Source organism: Pinus tabuliformis, chromosome 1_1, assembly GCF_031772625.1.
Source record: "Pinus tabuliformis cultivar Carrire ecotype Pingquan chromosome 1_1, CPIR1, whole genome shotgun sequence".
NCBI classification, from domain to species: Eukaryota; Viridiplantae; Streptophyta; class Pinopsida; order Pinales; family Pinaceae; genus Pinus; species Pinus tabuliformis.
The window spans coordinates 944,010,931-944,022,072 of NC_142297.1; the positions used below are offsets into that span (position 1 = coordinate 944,010,931).

At 35.5% G+C, this 11,142-nt stretch overlaps 1 pseudogene; it reads left to right on the top strand.

Annotated features, from left to right (window-relative positions):
- Window positions 1–360: 360 nt before the first annotated feature.
- Window positions 361–5,205, top strand: LOC149217592 (putative receptor-like protein kinase At5g20050; annotated as a pseudogene).
- The last annotated feature ends 5,937 nt before the right edge of the window (window positions 5,206–11,142 follow it).

Consider the following 11,142-nt stretch of genomic DNA (forward strand, 5'->3'; position numbering starts at 1 on the left):
TCTTTGTCATTCTACTGAAAGAAACTGCTAGAAAGTTGTATCCACTTACCTAGTGGAGTTGTAATTGACAACCGATAAACGCAAGGAAAATACACATGGTATATGCGTCATTGTCATTCTTTAATAATGGAAAACAACAATGTTGCTTTCTGCACTGTTTATCACGCTGGGGATGGATACGTGTAACATGCTCAACATATATATCGTGAAGAACTCCAACCATTCCTTCACGTCTTCTAATAAACTCTATTCATTTGCGTTAAACTCATGAGTATCCCTGCTAGGAGTATGAAATGAGATAGATGCATCAGAAAAACATAAGTGTGCAATCCGATTAATGTATGCAGGCGAACGTAAGTGATGAATTCTGTGCAAGATCCAGAGGGGAATGCTGGCGATTTTAAATCTAGAATTATCAGATTAGTCTTCCTCAGCCCGCTGGCGTTGGGCGTGGTTTTTGTGGTGAGCTTGTTGGTCGTGATATTCACAGCCAGAGGAATTGTGCCATATATCCTCCTCCCACTCCATGGTGGCGTATTTGTCTCTTTTGTTGCCTGGAAATTGATCTCCAGGTGGCAGAGAACGCGAAAACAACAATCTACTGAAGGTGCCAACGTATTCAACGGAGAATATCTGAAGAATCTGACTGGACTTCCTGCAATATTCGCTTACGAGAGCATTGAGATAGCCACAGGTGGGTTCAACAAAGAAATTGGAAAGGGAGGATTTGGGGCAATTTATGAAGGAACTCTGCTGGATCGTACACTGGTGGCCGTAAAATGTCTGCTCAATGAGTCGAGGCAGGGACACGCAGAGTTTTGTGTAGAAATCGCCACAATATCGTCCATCAATCATTCAAATCTTGTGAGATTGGATGGAATTTGTGTAGAAGGTGCCCATCGTATTTTGGTCTACGAGTTCATGCCCAACGGGTCTCTTGATAAATGGTTGTTCGGTCTAGGCAAGTGTTTAGATTGGAAAACTAGATATTCAATTGCTCTGGATACCGCCCGGGGACTTGCGTACTTGCACGAGGAGTCGAGGCTTTGTATTCTACATCTAGACGTTAAGCCTCAGAATATTCTGCTGGATGAGGATTTCAAGGCGACCGTGTCTGATTTCGGCATGGCAAGATGTCTAAATAGAGATATAGAAAGCCACTTGGTGACAGTGGTGAAGGGCACGATTGGATATATGGCGCCCGAATGGCTTTGGGGAGTAGGAATCACGTCCAAGAGCGATGTCTTCAGCTACGGGATGGTACTTCTTGAGATCATCAGCAGGCGCAGAAACGTCCATAAAAATGGGGATTCAGACAACTAGTATTTTCATTGCTTTGCTTTTAACAAAACGAGGGAAGATAAAGTGGAAGAATTAATCGAGAGTGAATTAAAATTGCAAAGGCCTGAGGGTTTTGATGAGGAATGTAGGTTGATAAAGATGGCGTTGTGGTGTATTCACAGAAATTCGAAATTGTATTTATGTCCTGCATATTGTCTTTCAATGAAATGCATTTGGGTTTGTAGAAATAAGTAGATAAATCAATTCAAATCTCAGGATAAGCATATTTTAAAAATGATGTTTTCTTGGGGTCCTTAATAAATATAGCTAAAGTCTATAAGCACTTTTTTAAGGCATTACAACACACCTTTGTAACTAACTTAATCATTTTCACATTTCTTGTCTTTTGGTGAGCGGGTTGGGAATTTTACAAAAGTTGTCCTGTTTTTCCGAACACAGAAAGGATCAAAGAACTAGATGTATCTGCTGTGTTTCTTTGCTTGTTTAAAACTTTTGAACAATTTAATCAAAGTCTGGTCAATTTTAGCTGAACAATCCATTGCTACTGCGTTGTAGCATTTGTTTTTGCATTCTGGTCAGGTGAAGCAGTAAGCCTTGGTGCATATTTAACTATAATGGCCCTAGTGTCTTTTAATTCCTGAATTTATATTTTATGCGATAGCTGAAGAACTTGTAGCTTGTTAATCGAAAAGAAAAACATATTGGTGGATGATAGAGCTTGACATTATTCTTGTGGTTGATCTCTATCGGATGAGTTTATGATTATTGAGTTAGGACAATGGCAACGTCCTTAGGTTCTATATGCATTTTATTATCAATATAATATTTTACATAATATTTCTCACTGTAACTGGAAATGGAATGATGTTCATCTAAATTACACTCCATTGGTTGACATTGGAATGATGGCCATCTTAATTACACTTCATTGGCTCACTGAAGAGTAGAATATGTAAACAACTTAAAAGTGATTATTGATGAGAGGATGAGATTTACCATTTTGTTCTTTATGTTATCTGCAAAACATAAAACACATATAGTTCAATAGCAGATATTGATTGTGAACCAAAACAAGTTCTAACTGATCTAATAAAATTGAAACTTGAATAGCTACTTTAAACGCATGTGATAACAAACACTACTTATGAGAACAATAGTGTTTGACAATAGAATTCTAATTAACAACTTTGTATTTTCTTTGGATAAATACAATTGTGTCTCTTCTTGTGGTCACTCATTTTAGTGACCCATTGGTGCTCACTAGCACTGAAAATTTTCTTGTCCTTGCCTTTGGAGCAATTGTATGTATGTGGAAGTAAAAGCAATTATGATATCGCTATTGATTTGCCAGACCATTGTTATGTACTTTTTAAGGTCTGAAGCTGTGTAACTTGTCGTTTAGCTTGTTACATTCTCTTGTATACCACTTTACTTTGAATTTGTCAATATCATAAGTCCAGTAGTGATTTAAGTGTATGTCTGCATGGCAGAACTATTTGCATGGCAAAACTGCATTGGGCTTGAACTTTTCTAAAAAAATACATTGTATTTAAAGAAACATGATGTCCAGATGGCATAGAACTCCAAACATCAAATCTCTTTACTCGCTTGAACCAATATCTCTTTTAAAGAAATTCAACAACTCTAATTTAATAATCCTATCGGCCTCTCTTTATACCTTTTGGGACAATTGCTAATTTATTTATTTCATGAAATCCTATGTGGTCATCACTCTGAGAATCTTTGATATAAACACGTGTCATCACTTTGAGAATCCTTGATATAAATTGACGACTGTAAAAGTTAATTGAGCGAGTATAGTTCAGTTGGGAGAGCATCAGATTGAAGATCGCGTGTTCGATATACACTAACTACATTCGTAGTGAAAGTCTCCCAAACACGCTTACCATATTCATACTGAAAGTTTCCCTATGGGATCATATTGACTACCATATTTGTACTGAAAGTTTCCCTATGGGGATCATATTTCTTACCATATTCGTACTGAAAGTTTCCCTATGGCGATCTTAATATGAAATTTGATTGATTACCATATTCGTACTTAAAGTTTCCCCAACACGCTTACCATATTCGTACTGAAAGTTTCCCCATGGGATCATATTGCTTACCATATTCGTATTGAAAGTTTCCCTATAGGGATCTTAATATGAAATTCGATTGCTTACCATATTTGTATTGAAAGTTTCCCTATGGGGATATTAATATGAAATTTGATTATTTTGCATTTAAAAAAGGAAAAGTTTTCCCAACTCATTCACCACACCGTACTGAAAGTTTTTGTTTCCCTAGAGGGATCATGATATGAAATTTGATTATTTTTCATTGTATTGTCCTATTCATATTAAATTTGATTATTTTGCATTGTACTGTCCAATTCAAAAGGAAAAAAAAAGAGTTGTTTTAGTGTGATTTTTTGAACTTTCCTTGCCCTTTTCTTTCTAACGTTGACACCTATCGTGCAATTTCTGTCTATTATCTTTGTCATTCTACTGAAAGCAACTTCTGGAAAGTCGTATCCACTTACCTAGTGGAGTTGTAATTGACAACCGATAAACGCAAGGAAAATACACATGGTATATGCGTCGTTGTCATTCTTTAATAATGGAAAACAACAATGTTGCTTTGTGCACCGTTTATCACGCTGGGGATGGATACGTGTAACATGCTCAGCATATATATCGTGAAGAAATCTAACCATTCTTGCACTCCTTATAATAAACTCTATTCATTTGCATTAAAATCATTAGTATCCCTGCTAGGAGTATAAAATGAGATACGTGCATCAGAAAAACATAAGCGTGCAATCCAATTAATGTATGCAGGTGAACATAAGTGATGAATTCTGCGCAAGATCCAGAGGGGAATGTTGGCAATTTTAAATCTAGAATTATCAGATTAGTCTTCCTCAGTGCGCTGGCGTTGGGCGTGGTTTTTGTGGTGAGCTTGTTGGTCGTGCTATTCACAGCCAGAGGAATTGTGCCATATATCCTCCTCCCACTCCATGGTTGCATATTTGTCTCTTTTGTTGCCTGGAAATTGATCTCCAGGTGTCCTAGAACGCGAAAACAACAATCTACTGAAGGTGCCAACGTATTCAACGGAGAATATCTGAAGAATCTCACTAGACTTCCTGCAATATTCGCTTACGAGAGCATTGAGATAGCCATATGCGGGTTCAGCAAAGAAATTGGAAAGGGAGGACTTGGGGCAGTTTATGAAGGAACTTTGGTGGATTGTACACTGGTGGCCGTAAAATGTCTGCTCAATGAGTCGAGGCAGGGACAGGCAGAGTTTTGTGTAGAAATCGCCACAATATCATCCATCAACCATTCAAATCTTGTGAGATTGGATAGAATTTGTGTAGAAGGTGCTCATCGTATTCTGGTCTACGAATTCATGCCCAACGGGTCTCTTGATAAATGGTTGTTCGGTCTAGGCAAGTGTTTAGATTGGAAAACTAGATATTCAATTGCTCTGGATATCGCCTGGGGACTTGCGTACTTGCACGAGGAGTGGAGGCTTTGTCTTCTACATCTAGACGTTAAGCCTCAGAATATTCTGCTGGATGAGGATTTCAAGGCGACCGTGTCTGATTTCGGCATGGCAAGACGTCTAAATAGAGATATAGAAAGCCACTTGGTGACACTAGTGAAGGGCACGATTGGGTATATGGCGCCTGAATGGCTTTGGGGAGTAGGAATCACGTCCAAGAGCGATGTCTTTAGCTACGGGATGGTACTTCTTGATATCATCAGCGGGCATAGAAACATCCATAAAAATGGGGATTCGGACAAGTGGTATTTTCATTCCATTGTTTTTAACAAAACGAGGGAAGATAAAATGGAAGAATTAATCGAGAGGATTAAAATTGCAAAGGCCTGAGGGTTTTGATGAGGAATGTAGGTTGATAAAGATGGTGTTGTGGTGTATTCAGAGCAATTCGGAATTGTATGTATGTCCTGCATATTGTCTTTCAATGAAATGCATTTGGGTTTGTAGAAATAAGTAGATAAATCAATTCAAATCTCAAGATAATCATATTTTAAAAATTATGTTTTCTTGGGGTCCTTAATAAATATAGCTAAATTCTATAAGCACTTTTTTAAGGCATTACAGCACACCTTTGTAACTAACTTAATCATTTGCACATTTCTTGTCTTTTGGTGAGGGCGTTGGGACTTTTACAAAAGTTGTACTGTTTTTCCGAACACAGAAAGGATCAAAGAACTAGATGTATCTGTTGTGTTTCTTTTCTTGTTTAAAACTTTTGAACAATTGATATCGTTCGACATTTATGTAAATTAATCAAAGTCTGGCCAATTTTAGCTGAACAATCCATTGCTACTGCGTTGTAGCATTTCTTTTTGCATTCTAGTCAGGTGAAGCAGTAAACCTTGGTGCATATTTAACTATAATGGCCCTAGTGTCTTTTAACTCCTGAATTTATATTTTATGCGACAGCTGAAGAACTTGTAGCTTGTTAATCGAAAAAAAAAACTTATTGGTGGATGATAGAGCTTGACATTATTCTTGTGGTTGATCTCTATCAGATGAGTTTAGGATTGTTGAGTTAGGACAATGGCAACGTCCTTAGGTTCTATATGCATTTTATTATCAATATAATATTTTACATAATATTTCTCACTGTAATTGGAAATGGAATGATGTTCATCTAAATTGCACTCCATTGGTTGACATTGGAATGATGGCGATCTTAATTACACTTCATTGGCTCACTGAAGAGTAGAATATGTAAACAACTTAAGCGATTATTAATGAGAGGATGAGATTTACCATTTTGTTTTTTATGTTATTTGCAAAACATAAAACACATATAGTTCAATAGCACATATTGATTGTGAACCAAAACAAGTTCTAACTGATCTAATAAAATTGAAACTTGAATAACTACTTTAAACGTATGTGATAACAAACACTACTTATGAGAACAATAGTGTTTGACAATAGAATTCTAATTAACAACTTTGTATTTTCTTTGGATAAATACAATTGTGTCTCTTCTTGTGGTCACTCGTTTTAGTGACCCACTGGTGCTCACTAGCGCTGAAAATTTTCTTGTCCTTGCCTTTCGAGCAATTGTTTGTATGTGGAAGTAAAAGCAATTATGATATCTCTATTGATTTGCCAGACCATTGTTATGTACTTTTTCAGGTCTCAAGATGTGTAACTTGTCGTTTAGCTTGTTACATTCTCTTGTATACCACTTTACTTTGAATTTGTCAATATCATAAGTCCAGTAGTGATTTAAGTGTATGTCTGCATGGCAGAACTGTTTGCATGGCAAAACTGCATTGGGCTTGAACTTTTCTAAAAAATTACATTGCATTTAAAGAAACATGATGTCCAGATGGCATAGAACTCCAAACATCAAATCTCTTTACTCCTTGTACGCTTGAACCAATATCTCTTTTAGAGAAATTCAACAACTCTAACTTAATAATCCTATCGGCCTCTCTTTATACCTTTTGGGACAATTGCTAGTTTATTTATTTCATGAAATCCTATATGATAAACGTCTAAATATAGCCTGGACACATGTCATCACTCTGAGAATCTTTGATATAAACACGTGTCATCACTTTGAGAATCCTTAATATAAATTGACGATTGTAAAAGTTAATTGAGCGAGTATAGTTCAGTTGGGAGAGCGTCAGACTGAAGATCGCGTGTTCGATCTACGCTAACTACATTCGTAGTGAAAGTCTCCCCAACACGCTTACCATATTCGTACTGAAAGTTTCCCTATGGGACCATATTGACTACCATATTCGTACTGAAAGTTTCCCTATGGGGATCATATTGCTTACCATATTCGTACTGAAAGTTTCCCTAGGGCGATCTTAATATGAAATTTGATTGCTTACCATATTCGTACTTAAGTTTCCCCAACACGCTTACCATATTCGTACTGAAAGTTTCCCTATGTGATCATATTGCTTACCATATTCGTATTGAAAGTTTCCCTATAGGGATCTTAATATGAAATTCGATTGCTTACCATATTCGTACTGAAAGTTTCCCTATTGGGATATTAATATGAAATTTGATTATTTTGCACTGAAAAAAAAGGAATTGTCAAGTTTTCCCAACTCATTCACCACTTTCATACTAGAAGTTTCCGTTTCCGTTTCCCTAGAGGGATCATGATATGAAATTTGATTATTTTGTATTGTACTGTCCTATTCATATGAAATTTGATTATTTTGCATTGTACTGTCCTATTCAAAAGGGAAAAAAGGAGTTGTTTTAGTGTGATTTTTTAGACTTTTTGGTGGAAAACATTTGAGGTAAAATGTTGATTTCTGTAATTTAAAGTAGTTTTTTGACTGTATATATGGATTCAGCACCCTAGAAAATCCCGAGTTGTTTTAGTGTGATTTTTTGGACTTTCCGGTGCCGGAATCCATTGGAAAACATTTGAGGTAAAATGTTGATTTGTGTAATTTAAACTGGTTTTTTGACTATATATATGGATTCAGCACCCTGGAAAATCCCTAGGACACTTTGATTGCACATGATTATCCATCTAACTTGTGATTTCGATAAATTCTGGCTGGATTTTAGAGAAATTTGACGAGAAAAACCGACCTTAAAAACTTCCAAAAAAATCACACTAAAAACAACTCCAAAATAAAAAACTTTCTAAACAACTTTAACTTGACATTCTGTTCTGTTAGAAACATTTTCGAGCGTTGCATTCCACAGAGGCACATTCGGCACATTCTGTCCCAGAAATGTGTCTTTAAATCCCTAGAGGATTTCAGTGAAATGTGTAACCAGAGTCTGTTCTATTAGGGATTTTTGTAAAATACCATTTGTGATGACATTCAGGATTTCAGTGAAACTGGCCAGCACAGGTTGTTCTTTTAAAGGAAAATTCAAAAAATGTGAAATACCATTTGCGGTCACATAAATTACATATATTGTAAAACAATTACAAATAAATTCCAAGTGGATTGAAGTACAACATTGCGGTTAGAAGAATATATCTATATATATATAAAGGGCCGGAAAGTTTAGATTTGCCATTTTCAATTATAGCGAGATAAATTGAGAGTTAAAATAAAAATTTAATGGTGATTTAAGACTTTTGTTAGATTGGAGTGTCTTCCAAATTTCACCGTATGAATGTTACTTTGGTTATTCTGTAAAATCAAACTTGGCAACTCTGATGCCTCTGCTAATCATCTATTTATGAGCCCTTTTCCGAAACCCTAACCGTGATTTAACCGTTGCAGGCAGAAGATTGGGCTTTCTTGGCAATGCACCGTCCAAAGGTAAATAGTTTATTTACTTTTGTTACAGAGATTAAAATGTGGTGGATATTATTCATTTTCACCGTAATCTAATCTCAGTGTTCTGTCGCGAGTTTGGAGATAATTTCCCATATATCTTTTCTTTGTTTACTAGCCGGCACAAGGGATTACTTTTTATTGGGGTTCGTAAGTGCGGCATCTCAGTTTTCTGTTGTGAGTTTGCAGATAATTTCCAGAGATAATCTTTTTTTGTTTACTAGTCGACACAAGGGATTACTTTTTTTTTCGGGTTCGTACCTGCGGTTTTTGTTGTGCAACCCCTTCCTTACTTTAAATTGGGGTTCGTACTTGCGGCTTTTGTTGTGCAACCAGTTCCTTAATGGTGTTTTCCGTAGCTTAATGGTCGCTACAACTCTAATTTACCACCCCAATGCAGTGGTAGTTTCAAGTTGAATTTGTTGTAGTATTTAACATAAGGGTTTCCCTACCCTTGTCATTGATTGTTAAATTTATTGGGACAAATTGGGTTTTCTTTGAAAAAACTGATTTGGAAGGTCTGGTTTTCCTGAGTACCCTTGTCATTCATTGTTAAACTTATTAGGACAAATTGGGTTTTCTTTGAAAAACCTCATTTGGGATGTCTTATTGATCATCTTACTATTAATAACACTTGAACTCGAGCATTTAATACATGGCTTGGTCTTTGAGAGTTTTTATATATTAGTGTTTGATAGTTTTCATTTATAGTAATATATGTATAAGTTTTACTTCTCAACTTCTGTGAAATAATTCTTTTATGTTTTTATATCAGTGTTGTTTTCCCGGTTAGGGTTATGCACTTATAGATAGCTATATTCGTATATTTATGGCTCGCGGGACTAGGTTACTTCCGGGCCCGTAATTGCCTGTGATTGCTTTACGAAAACCCTGCAAGGAACCACTGTTCTCTTATGATTGTCAACTATGTTGATGGTTTTCCCTTTTGTTGCGTTTCTAGTTAATGTATTTTATTTTTGTTGAGTTTTTTATTTGCAATTATCATTAAGAATTTTTTAAATATATGTGATACATTATTGTGTTGATTTTTTGACTTTTTGGATTGATAGTAATTGAGTGCTTTGTTATTCTTGAACAGGTGTAAATTCAACTCCTTATGCATTCATAGTGTTTTAAAAATTTCTTTAAAACCACCCAACATGTTGGTAAAACGATTTCGCTGTGTATGGTGTATTTTTTTTTACAAAACAGAATTTGAGTAGGAAATTATCATACAATCATAACATATTAAAAAAAAAAAAGAGAATAATAAACCTTTGTGTGGATGTAAAACAAGTTTCACTGGAAGTTTAATGGTGGCATTGTTACCTTGTTGATAGTTCTTTTGAACAAGTGTTTGTATTACAAGTAATATTTTAGAAGTTGGAGGAATAAAATTATTTTGTTGTTTGGATGGGAAAATATGTATGGACAGAGTAAATAATATAATTTTTACACATTCTTGACATGAGGCATGGGAAGGCTGGTTTGCAAAAGTTGTGTTTTTTTTAATGAAAGAAAAACCTTATTCAAAACCAACAACATTACCACTGTGAGGTATGCATTTGTACCTTTTCTCCTCTAATGGGCGCTGACTCATGTTGATATCTTCAGAATTGGGCAGTGATGATGGATGGTTGTACTTCAAATAAGAGAGTCATTGGGTATTGATGATTCATGGTTGTACTTCAAATAAGGGAATTTTGAGTGTTCTAGGAAATTTTTGAAGGCTAATGAAAATGGAAAATGGTTAACAGTAACCATTTATATCCAAGACTATTTGTTGATGTTGAGAAATAGCAACAAGAAATTTCAGTTTAATTTGTCTTTGAATTAAACTGTGAATTAAATTAGAATTCTATTCTCATAGCAACTTAAAATAGTTAAATTAAGTTTATTAAACTTACTTAACTTATGAAATTTGAGTTAGAAGTCTTTTGGAAGTCATGTATATGTTCTCCCTACTTTGTAGGAGTCCAGTGTGAGTTAATTATGAATTGTAAAATAGAAGACTCAGTTTCATGAGTCATTTCAGTTAAATTAGTTCTCAAAGTGATTGAGAGAACTAATAGTGAGTTAACAGTCAGTGGTCACGCTAATAAACTCCACTGATGCTACTCTAGTTAACTGAATATTTACTTATCAGAAACCCATGCATGTCGATTCTAAGAAAGACCCAGTTGAGACTAGAGTGTAGGGACAATGTACTATTTGTTTTAGATTAAGAGTGTAGGGACAATGCACTATTTGTTTTAGATTTTTCTGAGTTGCACTGATAGTGCATGCAATCAAGAACTAATCTTTGAGAGATTGTACTATTTTTATAGGATTTATTTCCTTTTAAATACAAGCTATCCTTCATAAAAATTACACATTGGAATATATACTTAGAGAGCTTGTGAAGAGGCTAAGATTTGGCCTTGAGGTTGCTCATGAGTTGGAGATGGAATTTGCTGAGTGCTGGGATTATTCTAGAGAAAGCATTGTAATTGCGCAGGGACAATAT